This window comes from Gadus chalcogrammus, unplaced genomic scaffold (genome assembly GCF_026213295.1).
Source record: "Gadus chalcogrammus isolate NIFS_2021 unplaced genomic scaffold, NIFS_Gcha_1.0 GACHA115, whole genome shotgun sequence".
In the NCBI taxonomy this organism is placed as follows: Eukaryota; Metazoa; Chordata; class Actinopteri; order Gadiformes; family Gadidae; genus Gadus; species Gadus chalcogrammus.
The window spans coordinates 57,993-72,868 of NW_026613550.1; the positions used below are offsets into that span (position 1 = coordinate 57,993).

The following is a 14,876-nucleotide window of genomic DNA, read 5'->3' on the forward strand; positions in this document are numbered from 1 at the left end:
CACACACACTGTGTGATAAAGCTGAAAGGAGCTTCAGCAGCCTCTGAAGGCTGAAAACATGGATGCGAAGTACAATGACACAAACATGTCTCAACAGTGTAACCGTGTGTTATGTTCAAAAGCACAAGCTGGATCTGTTGGACAGGAAAATGATTGCAGAACAATTAGTTTGTCATAATGAGCAGAGACAAAACACATTTGTAAAGCCACTTGAGGCTGTTGCATGAATGTTCAATAACTGTAGCTCTAATGACATTTGGCTAGAGCGTTTGTTACTTGTATGTAGTGATGTTATTATGTAGTGACACACAGAGTGCAGGCTGTCAAACCAGTGGTCAAGTTCAACTTCAAATGTTCTCCATTTCATGCTGAGACCTATCTATGATCTATGTATAATGTTGGGCTTATGTGTTTATGGTGTGGTATTACTGATTATACAGTAGCCTAACTGAAAATAAAACGTGTCTGATCGAATGGAACGCACTTGCATGCTTCTAATGTTCTAAGAAAACAAGATGAACCCTTGACACACACTGTTGAGGACATTTCACGTTCAAGTGTGCTGAGAAAGCGAATCGCACAATTCTCCGGATTTTCGTGTATCACAGCATTCATTCACATTCATTAAACCAGTAGGCCTAAGTTGATTGCTGTGACACATACTTTGTGTATATTTTCAGTGATACACCTTGTAGATTGAAGTGCGTTTTCTCAAGGTTTGAAAATGACGAATCGCACGAGGATCTCTACTCTCCGTAAAGGCTACCTGTAGCCCTAGTCAAACCTGTGCATCCCAACCGCGGTAGCACTCGAAACAGATAGCCTATAGCTTGCAACTTGCAAGCACGTCAGTGTCTGCAGAGGGAGAGAAGTCAACTTACTTGTTTTCTCTTGAAAAAGCCGTCTATAGTCCCCTGTCTTTTTCTTTTAGTTTTCGGCATCATTGGCTATATTGCACGAAAAAATAAAACAGTTTTAAAACTAAAGTAGGCTTAGTTCCCGTCGGAAGAATGAATGGGATCTTATGCTAGGAGGTAACTAGCTCTTGAATAGAGAGCCATGAACCTTGCATCTATTAATGATAAATAATTAATCGCTTAATCGCTTTAATCGCTTAAAGGTTGGGTACGCGATTTGCGAAACGCCAGCAGATTTTGAAAATACACAACTCAAATGGTCCTACCCCCTCTCCTTCAACGCTGACTCTGACTCCACCCATTCCAAGTACCTGGACGCGCAATCATGCACGAGCGCGAACAGAGATGCGCGAGAGCGAGCCAGGCTAGCGTAGGTTTTCGTTTAACAACATGCCACTACATTCAGCTGTAAATTGCACCCAGTACCGCGGGAAGTAGGGGTTTTGGGGGTGCTGCAACACCCCCTGTCCGAGGCCCTGTCTTATCACAGAAAACGATGATTTCTAAAAACTTCGGCCAAAGTGGAGATTTCTGAAAACGCCGGTTATGTGTTGTCGTATCAACGGGGAGAAACGGGATTTTAGGTTCTGAAGCGTCACATTATGCACCAGTAAATGCTTAACGTCATGTGAGCGTCCGCTGTACCGTATTGGTCCGAATATAAACACAAACCCCATTGTAATACGACCTATATTTGGAAAAAAGATTTGAAGACCAGATCTTGATTTCATGAATAAATAAATTGTATTAATTGAAATAATATACGAAAATAAAAAGGCATAGAATAAAACACTGCATTGCCACTAAACAGTAGTGCAAATAGGCCGTACTGATGTGTACACCAAAGACTTCCTGACACTCCTCTGCCCCGCTGTGTTCGCTCTCTGGCCGTGGTCGCTCCGAACTGTTTCGGCCCGTGGCAAAGCGAGTCATCCTCGCTGCTGTCCAAGGCATGTTGAGACGCAGCATTTATTTAATGCTCATATGTCCTAGTGCTGAAAAAAGGTTATATGAAAAAGTGTGAGGGTAGCGGTGGTGCGCTAAACTTGTTCTGTGAGCAGCTGGATGTGAACCATGGTGTGAAGGAAGTGAACACAACGATCGATGTTCAACTGTGCGCGCATGCACTGGTGTAATTGAGCTGCGCTGCTATATATCTTTTTTTATCGATGTGACGAGTTGCGAGTCTAGTGCAGGCCGGGTTTTTTTTTCCAGCACCCCCTGCTGAGAATACGTTCTCGCGGCTATGGTTGCACCAGATGTTATAAACATTAAACGGTCACATAAATCATTACTCTTTTTAGAAAATGTATGTTTGTTTCATATAATTGTATTGGAAGTCCTGGTTTTCACTAGGGTTGCCGCGGTGTGGACATTTTCACACCGAGTAATACACTCGTCTCAACACCGGTATTACCGAGTATAAACGGTATAAACTTTGAAACTAGGTAAACCGCCACACAAGCATCGGTTTTTAGACCCTTCTCGTCCTTCAGTTGCCGCCAACGTTCAAAAGCAGCGCCTAGGATTATTCTTGATTTCAGTTTTTCTCTTTCAGCGTATTTATTATCAATTACTCTCTGAAAAAGAGTTTTCCTTCTCTTTGCTGGTGGTGGTGGTGGTGGTGGTGGGGATGGTGGCGTCTTGTCTGCCATGGAAATTGTCTTCTACTACTAGGTCCAAATGTGGATTAACTAGTTCCAGTATAGCGCAGGATACAAACAGGAGCTTGCTCTGGGGTCACGAGTACTGCACGAAGGGGTCGCGCGCGGGGGAGGGGGAGTGCAGTACGACCGTTTGATTGACGTACTTACTGTCCAATGCAACGAGGTGGCAATCCAAATGATTGGCTGGAGTTTTTCGAGCCCTGCCCGTTCCACAGATGATTGACAAGTTTAATTTTCATGTCAGTACTTCTGACCCAGTGGCTGTAAGCGGGTTATGATAAGGATTTCAAGTAATTTTGCAAAAATGGCCAAAAAAGCGAATTCCGTACCCAACCTTTAATATGCCTGAAAATGTTGCCTTCATTACAGGCAGTGAATGATGCTGATCTAAAACAGTGATTCAATTCTACCTTTTCATTGAAGGCGTCAAGTCAGTATGCAGCACGAACAGTTAGGCACAGCAATCTGTGAGAAACTGCTTGAATGACCGCGGTCACCGCGCTGAGCTCTCAGGCAGTCGGGTCTCGGGAGCACCGCTGCCAGCGCTTTCTGCAGGCTGCGCGAGCTGTTTAGTCTACGTAACGTCAATTGTAGCGCTGGGACTTACAGAGTGATAATTTGATACAGAGGGATGCAATCATAGCAACCATTTTAAATTGCATACAACAGGCGAACGTTTACTATTTTTATTAGAAAAGCTGATTTTTGTGAGGATTTGACGAACAAAAGTGGAGGGGATGGAATGGCCTTCCAATAGAAGTGAGGGGGATGCATCGTACTCATCCCCCGCGTCTGATACGCGCCTGACCACAATTATAGCCTATTAAATAATGAAGCTAAGCTGCCAAGCTTTGTATTCTGTAACTTACCTGATATGAAGTGATCGCTGCACAAGCGGAATCCAACAGCCGGGGGGTCCCATTTTTCAGTCTTTTTTTGCTTGCTCCTGGCTCTTTTAATGGCGCTGATCCACTTAGCTCGCCTCTCCGCATCTTTAGGAATGCGGTAGAACGACGTACATTTATTTTTGCCTCGTTTATTTGTGCAACCTGGTGCACAACAGTTATCGACCATGTCTGCTCCACCACAAGAGCGCCAGTCTGCCGAATACTGCCAAAATGGTGGTGCCCACGATTTTCCCCGCCCCAACAACGTCAACACCCGGAACTCTATTGCAGCCATTGCAGCCAATGAGCTCGAGTTGAAAAAGAAAATAGCTTACAGCACGTGGTTTCACTCAGGTAAATTGTATCCCCTTCACCGTTTGCTAGTTGACAATTAGACCTTTTTGTTAATGTTTGTATTAAGCTGTTTCGATTTTGTAGAAAGAGAAAAGATTTCCACCGTGTCATAACACGGTCGTTGTGTATAAAGGGAAGACGTAGAGGTTACGTTTTTAGCTGCTGGGTAGACTTCAGTCAACCTATCGCCGTTTTGTCTGCGAGCAACCATATTACTCGTGGGTGGTCTCCTTTTAATCGTGGTAATCTAAGCTTTCCAACGGTGTATGGCATGACTATATGTACCCAGGGGTCGTTGAAATAATAAGCTGATTAATGTGTGTTTTGTGAACGATAGCTAGGCGCGGCTAACGACACTGTTTACAATGAGTAAGGGCATACGTCGCATACCTGCAAACTTGTTGCTTTTCGGCGACAATCAACGTTTTCTTGGACAATTTGATGTGGATATGTGTTGATTGGGTAAATGTGACTGTTTAGACAACAGCTGATGCGAGAGTAAGTGTAACATAAAGCAATTTGGCGACCGTGTTAATCTCTTGTTGCATGGGATGCGCTGCATACCTGGTAAACAGTAGCTGATTTCTAACAACATAGATAACAATCTGGCGAGCGTGTTGTCCCCTAGGCTAATACACCAACAGCACATTTCTGTATAATAAAGGGCTACATATTGTCAATCTAAATGATCTGCTTGTTGTACTCATTTATTCATGTTTTACTGTACCAGATGGAACATGGAGGAGCCTACACATCAGTGCACCGTGTGCGACAAGACATTCAGTGAAAAGTCCAACCTGGCGAGTCATCTGAAGATCCATGCCATCGCCAGGGAGACCTTTACCTGTGATGTCTGCGGGAAGAGCTTGGCCACTAAACCATCGCTGGTCAGCCATCAACAGCTACACCAGTACCCCAACATCATTTTGTACCGGCAAGGAGAGGCCAGGCTGTACTGTACAGAGGCAGCAAGGTCTGTGGCAGAGGCCCGCAGCAGCACTGTTGTTGACCCTAAATGGCTGGATCTCAAGACAGCAGAGGCGGCTGCCAAGAGGTCGGGGGCTGAGCTGTGGAAAGGTCAGCTGGTCCTCACGTTCGGGTAGTACGCCGGTCAGACCTTCAGGTGGCTTGTGGAGAATGATGTCGGCTGGCTGGTGTGGCTGCTGTTCCAGTACTGCCAGCAGGGAGAGCAGAACGAGCTGCTGAAGTGGCAGAAGGAGCGACTGCTCCTTCGGCCACAAGGTGACTCCTCACCTGAAAGTGCTGTCGGACGCACCGTTCCCGGAGGCTCCTGCGCTGCCAACATCCCTCCCTCCGCCAGACCGGCCTCAGGTCCAGTACCGGCTCATCCATCACGAGGCTGGAAAGAGACGTGGTGAGAAGCGGAGGTAAGTTGTCATAAGCACTTTGTTTCACCTGTTGGCTGTGGAAAGCAAATAGCACACACGTCATATCAATACTGATCACATGTGTATTTTATGTTTCCAGATTATTTGTTGCTGAGCCACAGCCTGTGACTCCCGCGAACCGACCCGTTCAGCCCACTGGGTTGTCGTCCTCCACCCGGCCGAAGCCTGCTGCGCTCACCCCCATTCTGCCGAGGCCTTCTGCGCCCACCCACCTCCAGCCGAGGCCACCCGCTGCGTTGACCTACGGCCCACCCCCTGTGTCGGCAGCACCCATACTGCAGGTCTTCCCCGCACAGCCACAGGCCCCCTCCGTCCTGTTTCGTGGGACATCCTGCAGCCAGAGCTTTGTCCCTCCTGCACCAACAGTGAAGGCATTCATGCCTAACAAGTCCTCAAGGCCATGTGGGGCTTGCCACATGCCAAACTGTGGTGGACAGTGGAAGAGGTACAACCCTTTCAAGGACAAAGTGGCTGGAAGCATGCAGAAAATGTTTTCCTACTGTCCATCCACTAGGAAGTCCACTACCCCTGGCTTCGACAATGTGGTGTATGACAACTTTGAACTCTTTAAGAGTGTCGTGGATGCAGAGTTGGAAAGGAGGACTGTGTGTGTGTGTGTGTGTGTGTGTGTGTGTGTGTGTGTGTGTGTGTGTGTGTGTGTGTGTGTGTGTGTGTGTGTGTGTGTGTGTGTGTGTGTGTGTGTGTGTGTGTGTGTGAATAACTTACCTCTGTGATGCCACTGTTGCCAGCCATATACAAATATCATCAGCATTTACAGTTTCATTGAACATCCTGACGATTACGGTTTTAATGGAATCGTCATTTAGTCTCTCCACTTCAAATGCTGAGAACTGGTCTTTTACCGTGTCGTAGCGTGTCCAAAATTCTTTGAGGGTTGTTGCGGCTGCGAAGCTAACATCGAATCCTTTGTTAAAGGGCAGAGTAACAATACAATTCAAGTCGTTTCCGGTAAACTTCAGGATTCCTTGGATGTGCTTCCTTGAAAAATCAAGCCGGGACATCTGAATTAAAATTCCATTAATCGACTTAAATTTTAAACGTACACTGTGGTGCCTCCTCATGCCGGAAGGGTTAACCGACATGATGGAGACACCACACTCTTAAAAATTTAAGAGGTTAAAAGCAATAAAACAGTGAGTAAACAAAGTAATATAGGCAACAATAAAATCCACTTACCTTATCGTTTAAACGAACTAGACAATGGTCTTCTTGGTAAACGGTATCAGCAACTGGTACCCCACTTTACCAAAAAGATGGTGCAATATCCTCCTAACCTGCTATATAATTGCCACTAAATAGGCAATATATAAACAGATAACGGAGGGGATCACTGTCTTAGCCAAAAGGCAGAGAAGCGATGCACACACATGCTCAGACCAAGAGGCTAGCTTCCCAGACACGTCGCTCCACTTGGCGGTTTAACAGACAACGACGAAACAAAAAAAAGACCAAGCAATCTGTGTGCGTGTTTGTAGCCGTTTCTCAATTCGCGTACTTGTGCGTGCTCGTGTGCTCGTGGACTCGTGAAACGTCATCAGTCGTTGCCCGAGCACTGTTCCAATTCGAAGCACGCATCAAGCGAGTACTGTCGTAAAACCCGGAAGTGTTCTGGATGCGTGCTCGATCTCGCCGTTTCACCGAGCATGCATCGGAGGTGGCTCGTGTGTGCTTGCTCCCGCTATAAATCCCAGGATGCAGTTCGCACTCGCAGCAGTACGAGGGCGGACAATATGGAGAAGACGCACAAGTTACAACTGTAGCTTAAGTTACTCTTAACTTATATATATATTTATATAATATATAATATATAGGCCTAATATAATAATAATAATAATATATCAATATATATATGTAAGGTCGTGTGTGTGTGTGTGTATAGCTTATACACATGACAGGACACTCATATCTTTTCAATTGTTATTCATTCAGAATATTTACATTCTATTTGAAAATGAAAGAGGCTGGGATTTTGTTTTACATCATTTGTTTATATTGTTCAGTAGTATATGCCTAAATGAGGCCGTAGCACAGTTAACGGACGAGCAGAGGTGGTGACGTCATCGAGTCCGCTGCTGTTCCAATTGCAGGTACGTACTCGCGTGCTCGCAAGTATGTGCTTGAAGTACAGACTTGCCAAGTACGTGCTAGCAAGTCATCGAGTCCGTAGTACGCGTGCTACGAATTGAGGAAACGGCCTGTGTGTCTGTGAAAGCTGGAGAAATAAACCGAGGTCGCTACATCTCTTTGCTGCTGCCTGCTGGCAGTCTCACTATTCCGTCTGCATGTTTCACAAATAGAGTTTGGAGCAGTGGAGGCTTATATGAGACTACAGGTGAAGCAGTGAGTGAACGAAATGTTGAATGTATTTTCTTTCTTTATTTATTATTTATTATGTTACCTTTTTAAATTAGACCAGTACGTGAGTGCACTGAATTTCGTTGTACTTCTGTCCAATGACAAATAAATATATATCTATAACACCCGGAACTCTATTGCAGCCAATGAGCTCGAGTTGAAAAAGAAAATAGCTTACAGCACGTGGTATTCCCCGGTGAAGCAGTCAACGGAGGATTCACTCAGGTACATTTTATCCCCTGCATCGTTTGCTAGTTAATAATTAGACTTTTTTTTTACGGTTTGTATTAAGCTGTTTCGATTTTGTAGAAAGAGAAAAGATTTCGACCGTGTCATAACGTGGTCGTTGTGTATAAAGGGAAGACGTAGAGGTTACGTTTTTAGCTGCTGGGTAGACTTTAGTCAACCTATCGCCGTTTTGTCGGTGAGCAACCATATTACCCGTGGGAAGTCTCGTTTTAATCGTGGCAATCTAAGCTTTCCAACGGTGTATGGCATTACTATATTCACCCAAGGGTTGTTGAAATAATAAGCTGATTAATGTGTGTTTTGTGACGATAGCTAGGCGCGGCTAACGACACTGTTTACAATAGTAAGGGCTACGTCGCATACCTGCAAACTTGTTGCTTTTCGGCGACAATCAACGTTTTCTTGGTCAATTTGATGTGGATATGTGTTAATATGGGTAAATGTGACTGTTGAGACAACAGCTGATGCGAGAGTAATTGTAACATGAAGCAATTTGGCGACCGTGTTAATCTCTTGACAATCTGGCGAGCTTGTTGTCCTAGGCTAATACACCAACAGCAGATTTCTGTATAATAAAGGGCTACATATTGTCAATCTAAATGATCTGCTTTTAGTTTTACTCATTTATTCATGTTTTACAGTACCAGATGGAACATGCCTACACATCAGTGCACCGTGTGCGACAAGACATTCGGTGAAAAGTCCAACCTGGCGAGTCATCTGAAGATCCATGCAGACGCCAGGGAGACCTTTACCTGTGATGTCTGCGGGAAGAGCTTGGCCACTAAACCATCGCTGGTCAGCCATCAACAGCTACACCAGTACCCCAACATCATTTTGTACCGGCTAGGAGAGGCCAGGCTGTACTGTACAGAGGCAGCAAGGTCTGTGGCAGAGGCCCGCAGCAGCACTGTTGTTGACCCTAAATGGCTGGATCTCAAGACAGCAGAGACCTTTGGAAAGGTCAGCTGGTCATCACGTTCGGGAAGCACGCCGGTCAGACCTTCAGGTGGCTTGTGGAGAATGATGTCGGCTGGCTGGTGTGGCTGCTGTTCCAGTACTGCCAGCAGGGAGAGCAGAACGAGCTGCTGAAGTGGCAGAAGGAGCGACTGCTCCGCCAGACCGGCCTCAGGTCCAGTACCGGCACATCCATCACCAGGCTGGAAAGAGACGTGGTGAGAAGCGGAGCTAAGTTGTCATAAGCACTTTGTTTCACCTGTTGGCTGTGGAAAGCAAATAGCACACACGTCATATCAATACTGATCACATGTGTATTTTATATTTCCAGATTATTTGTTGATGAGCCTGTGACTCCAGCGAACCGGCCCGTTCAGCCCACTGGGTTTGTCGTCCTCCACCCGGCTGAAGCCTGCTGCGCTCACCCCCATTCTGCCGAGGCCTCCTGCGCCCACCCACCTCCAGCCGAGGCCACCTGCTGCGTTGACCTACGGCCCACCCCCTGTGTCGGCAGCACCCATACTGCTGGTCCTCCCCGCACAGCCACAGGCCCCCTCCGTCCTGTTTCGTGGGCCATCCTGCAGCCAGAGCCTTGTCCCTCCTGCACCAACAGTGAAGACATTCATGCCTAACAAGTCCTCAAGGCCATGTGGGGCTTGCCACATGCCAAACTGTGGTGGACAGTGGAAGAGGTACAACCCTTTCAAGGACAAAGTGGCTGGAAGCATGCAGAAAATGTTTTCCTACTGTCCATCCACTAGGAAGTCCACTACCCCTGGCTTTTACAATGTGGTGTATGACAACTTTGAACGCTTTAAGAGTGTCGTGGATGCAGAGTTGGACAGGAGGACTGTGTAAATACCTGGAAATGCGTGTGTGTGTGTGTGTGTGTGTGTGTGTGTGTGTGTGTGTGTGGTGTGTGTGTGTGTGTGTGTGTGTGTGTGTGTGTGTGTGTGTGTGTGTGTGTGGTGTGTGTGTGTGTGTGTGTGTGTGTGAATAACTTACCTCTGTGATGCCACTGTTCCTGTGCCATCTGTAAGAGAGAGAAAGAGGCTTGTTTGTGTGTGTTTGTCTTTGTCTTTGTGTGTGTTTTTTAAAGTGCTTCATTAAGCACTATCTATTTATTTATATCGTTAAAAAAAAAGGCACTTTGCAGATTTACTTGAAGTTCTTTTGTTCGCTTTTTATTTATTATTATTTATATTGCTGTTAAAATTAACTTTGTAGTATCCATTCTGCTCTATGTTCAATATCGAGGCCAATCTTTTAAACCATAATCAGTTCCAATCTAACACAATCAGTTTACATACCCTTTAGTGGTTGTTCATGTTCAGATAATCTGTGTTTTTGTCATGCATGTTGTTTGTCTTTGTCAGCTTCATGTCTTTGTGATGTTTGTATGTATTTGTCTGCTTCAGTTTTAACAAAAGTTTGCTCAAGAAAACACAAAAGGGAGGAACAGCTTGAGCCTTTATTTGTTGATTGGTCACCCGAGTCTATGGATAATCATGTTCATTATTGCACTTTAGCCTGTACAAGCCAATTGTTGATTTGTATCTTAAGTACAAGTGTGTGTGTGTGTGTGTGTGTGTGTGTGTGTGTGTGTGTGTGTGTGTGTGTGTGTGTGTGTGTGTGTGTGTGTGTGTGTGTGTGTGTGTGTGTGTGTGTGTGTGTTCTTTAATTGTTGAGTGTTTTTTATTATTATTAATGTTATTTATATGTGCCTGTCCTTGTGATGTGTGTATGTCTGTCAGCTCCATGTTTAACTAAATGTTTGCAAATGGTAGTACATGTTTGTCTCTCGTCTCATGCTCTCGTGTTCTCGCCTGTAGATCTGTACCTAGTCGTGGTGGGCGAGCTTTTAACTAAAATGATCTTGTTTATTTGTGTTTATATGGATTGCCTTTTCAATGAAACACATTCTGGTTGAAAAATAAAAGTTGTAAAAGTATTTTGGAGTCTCAGTGTGCTTGGGTTTCAGAAGGGGTGGGGTATTGGAAAGAAAAAACACACCAAAGAAATTAGAAGTCCTTGTGTCTTCACTCCCGCAACCAGAGGTGTGAATACACCCCCACTGTGATGGCTGCACTCCCTGTGTGGTCAAAACAATGAGTTCTGTGAATGGCTCTTATTATTTTTCTTAATTCAGCCCAAAAATGTAACAATTTAACACTTTTCCACTTGATTGTATGAATCTCATCAGCTACATCCACTCAAAGTATGAAAATAATAAACAAAACATCCAGCAGACTAGTGGATTTTGATAATCTAGGCCTTGCACATGACATTTCTGAAAATAAAACCACCCACCAGTGGCCACCAGATGGAGCCGTCCGTTTTGATCCTCGATCCTTTTGGATCGATCCCAGTGTTGAGGGATAGGGACTTTGGGGGGTCATGAGCCATTCCCAGGCGGTCACCCATCCAAGTACTAACCAGGCCGGACCCTGCTTAGCCTCCGAGATCAGACGAGATCGGGCGTGCTCAGGGTGGTATCATTCATAGCTATTATTTCTTTAGAACAACATGATCAGGGGAGAGCGCGAACGCAGTCCCCCACTACCAGAAATTATGCAATCGAGATTCCCACATTTGGGGAATTCGCACGGGTCAGCAACAGCCTCAGTGCAATGGCTGAGCCTCGCTATGGGTGAACCACCTTCTTGATCATGGTATCTCCCTTGCCAGGTAAGTATGAGTTGTACACGTTCAGGTGGGCTGAACGATGCCCACGCGTGTTCCCAGGAGAACGGTTGCAAAGCATTCGGAGATGTCTAGACTTTAATAAACACTGTAGACCACCGGTCACACGATGACAGGCGAATCTGAAATCAGCGTGATGGAAGCATAACGAAAGGAAACCTGGAGGTCCGAGTTATCGACACGCCACAGAAAGAATCCTTTTTTCTTTCTTAAACAACAGAATAGTGGTGGCGAGATGATGCCTCATGAAACGTCAAAGCCTCGCAGCCAGGTGAACCATCAAAGTGGTTCGACCTCGAAGCTTCAAATGAGTACGCTAGGGACAAGGAATGAAATTATGATGAAAGAAAGAGTTTCCTGTGATGATGTGATGTTTGCTTCGTACAACATCAAAACGTTTAAGAATTAAAGTCATTTCAGTGATACGTGTGAGTGTGCCGTTCATAAATATCTCCCGAGCTCATGGTAGAGAACAAATCATTTGACAAAGGTTTAAGTCATCCCGGGCAAAATAGATTGTCTTATAACTACAGTAGCCTACTAATAATTGTAATAATAGAACTGCATGATGTCTGAGAACGAGTGTGATTAATTACATAGCCATAAAAGTGATCTTGGAACTGGGTAGGGTCTTCTTTTTGTAGAAATGTGCCAATTGTGAACCCATATCGCGGAACAGCCCGAGATGAAGCCTCGAACGTCACGCGCCACGTCATTTCGCCTATGTGATACGGAGCTTCGCTGGGGGAGGAGCCGAGGTACTCGACACACGCCCCGATGCCTCGACGCAAACCATAACATCACTACAACAGAATATCGTTGGAGTAATTGTAAACAGTGCGTTTGTGAATTGTAAATGACACTTTATTGTCTACAGGCGGACGGGTGTACTCTCAGGAGGAGTTTAGTTTTGTTTTTCACAGTGAGAGAGGGGTGCACCGGTCCTGGAGTTACTGCAATACCAGGTCGATGCGTGGAGTGGACGGAGCAAGCCCCTTTTCCATCTCCCAGTTCGAAAAATCAATTTAATATATGGTCCCCGGGTAGGGGACGTATCAGATATTAAACTGATAAGAACAGATACTACACTTGATCTTAGCCAAAGGCCGAGAAGCGATGCACACACATGCTCAGACCAAGAGGCTAGCTTCCCAGACACGTCGCTCCACTTGGCGGTTTAACAGACAACGACGAAACAAAAAAAAGACCAAGCAATCTGTGTGCGTGTTTGTGGCCCTCATTTATCAAACGACGTAGAAATGAGCGCAATCTGAACGCATGATTCATCTTACGATAGGACCCACGTGGATTTACGAAACCTTCGTAGTCACACCAATCCCAGCGTACGAAGGATCTTGCGTTTGATAAATAAGGCGGCTGAGATCGATCGTAATGAACGTGACACGCCCATATAAAAGCACGTCTTCAGAAGTCTCGCCCCCACTTTACGACATGGAGAAACGTCCAACGGTAAAATAGAGGAATTTTTCCGAGACCCAAATGGAGACGCTCGGGTCACTGGTGGATGCGAACCGTCTGTTTTATTTGGCAGCCTAAAAGCTGGCATAAAGGCCAGCAAAAGAATGCTATATGGAAGGAAATAACTGTTGCAGTGAATATTGTTTCCAATGTTCGTCGGGCTACGGAAGAGGTTTGTTAATTAAATTAATTAAATAATAAATTAAATGTACAACTTCTGTTATCCAGCTTAAAACATTTCACATATATGCTATTGTTTGCATTCCGTTAAAGTTATTTAATTCCGAATAAGGTGAAGAAAAAATGGTCCGACATGAAGCTCATCACCAAAAAACGTGTTGCGGCTGTGAAGCCGGCCAAGCAAGAAACGGGAGGAGGCCGGTGCAGTGCGACTGCAGCGTAACTCACCGAGATGACTCTGACCATGTAGTGCGCCCTGATGTAGACGATGCCCAACGTTGCTATTTTGGAAAATAAAAGAATCGTGCGTGCCCCCAGGCCATCGGGCTACCATGTTCAGTATTGACATTCTGGCATCGCAAATAATCGGAACATTAACCGAATGGTAGCTTTTGCGGTTGATGTACGCGTAATCATTAATAGATGGTGGCTTCATACGCACATGGGTACAAATCAACCGCACCAATCACATTTGGAAACCTAGCAATAGCATACAAATCCCGTTTGATTCCAGTTTGCTGATCGTTAGTGTATGGGAATTTAATATAACGTTCAGAGAGGGACAGTACAGCTGCCAAAACTGCTGGCATGGTTCGGCTAATACTTGGCTGGGAAATACCAGACCTGTCCCGATCTCCCGCTGAAAGGTCCCGGTGGCCAAAACCCCAAGGTAGAGCACACCTGCACTGGCACAGGTATTGCGTTTGATCGCCTAGTTTCTCGCCTTAACTGTGGCTCCAAATCATTGCATAGCTCCATCAGGAGATGCCTTGGGAGACGAAAACGACTCAAGAGCCATTCATCGCTCTCCATAAAAAAAAATCGGCGCGGTCTCGAAAAACTCTCTCTCGTCTTAGACGTGCGTTGAGGTCCTCTAACAGAGCCAGATCTGCCATCGCTGCGACTCGACCACCTATTTGGCAAAGCTCCTGTTTATATAGACAGCTGAATAAACATTTCACCTGTCACATTCTAATTATTTCATAGCAATACTGTTTTTAATTAGGGCTGACTTGATTGTAATTGTTTGAACGGCTGGGCTAATTCCAATTTATTAGTAATTAATACAGATGTGCAACATGGGCTACTTGTGCTGCACTATTCATCATTGAAATACCCGTGTGTTGCGCCAAAAAAAACTTGCGTACACGAGCTCAGACCTGACGTGAGATTTCATCGCAGCCTGCGCTCACGTTCAAATTGATAATGCCAAGCTCAGCGTTGAAATGAGCGTAGATCCATTTTACGCACGTTTTCTGTCGTACGCTCGTTTGATAAATGAGGGCCTGTGTGTCTGTGAAAGCTGGAGAAATAAACCGAGGTCGCTACATCTCTTTGCTGCTGCCTGCTGGCAGTCTCACTATTCCGTCTGCATGTTTCACAAATAGAGTTTGGAGCAGTGGAGGCTTATATGAGACTACAGGTGAAGCAGTGAGTGAACGAAATGTTGAATGTATTTTCTTTCTTTATTTATTATTTATTATGTTACCTTTTTAAATTAGACCAGTACGTGAGTGCACTGAATTTCGTTGTACTTCTGTCCAATGACAAATAAATATATATCTATAACACCCGGAACTCTATTGCAGCCAATGAGCTCGAGTTGAAAAAGAAAATAGCTTACAGCACGTGGTATTCCCCGGTGAAGCAGTCAACGGAGGATTCACTCAGGTAAATTTTATCCCCTGCATCGTTTGC

General features: G+C 45.2%; 2 non-coding genes across 2 annotated transcripts; both read right to left on the minus strand.

Annotated features, from left to right (window-relative positions):
* Positions 1-11,347: 11,347 nt before the first annotated feature.
* LOC130378913 (U1 spliceosomal RNA) lies at positions 11,348-11,512 on the minus strand. The gene has a single exon (XR_008895001.1). It is a non-coding gene; the product is annotated as a U1 spliceosomal RNA (small nuclear RNA).
* A 935-nt stretch (positions 11,513-12,447) lies between these two features.
* On the minus strand, positions 12,448-12,637 carry LOC130378910 (U2 spliceosomal RNA). Its single transcript, XR_008894998.1, has one exon. It is a non-coding gene; the product is annotated as a U2 spliceosomal RNA (small nuclear RNA).
* Positions 12,638-14,876: the final 2,239 nt, after the last annotated feature.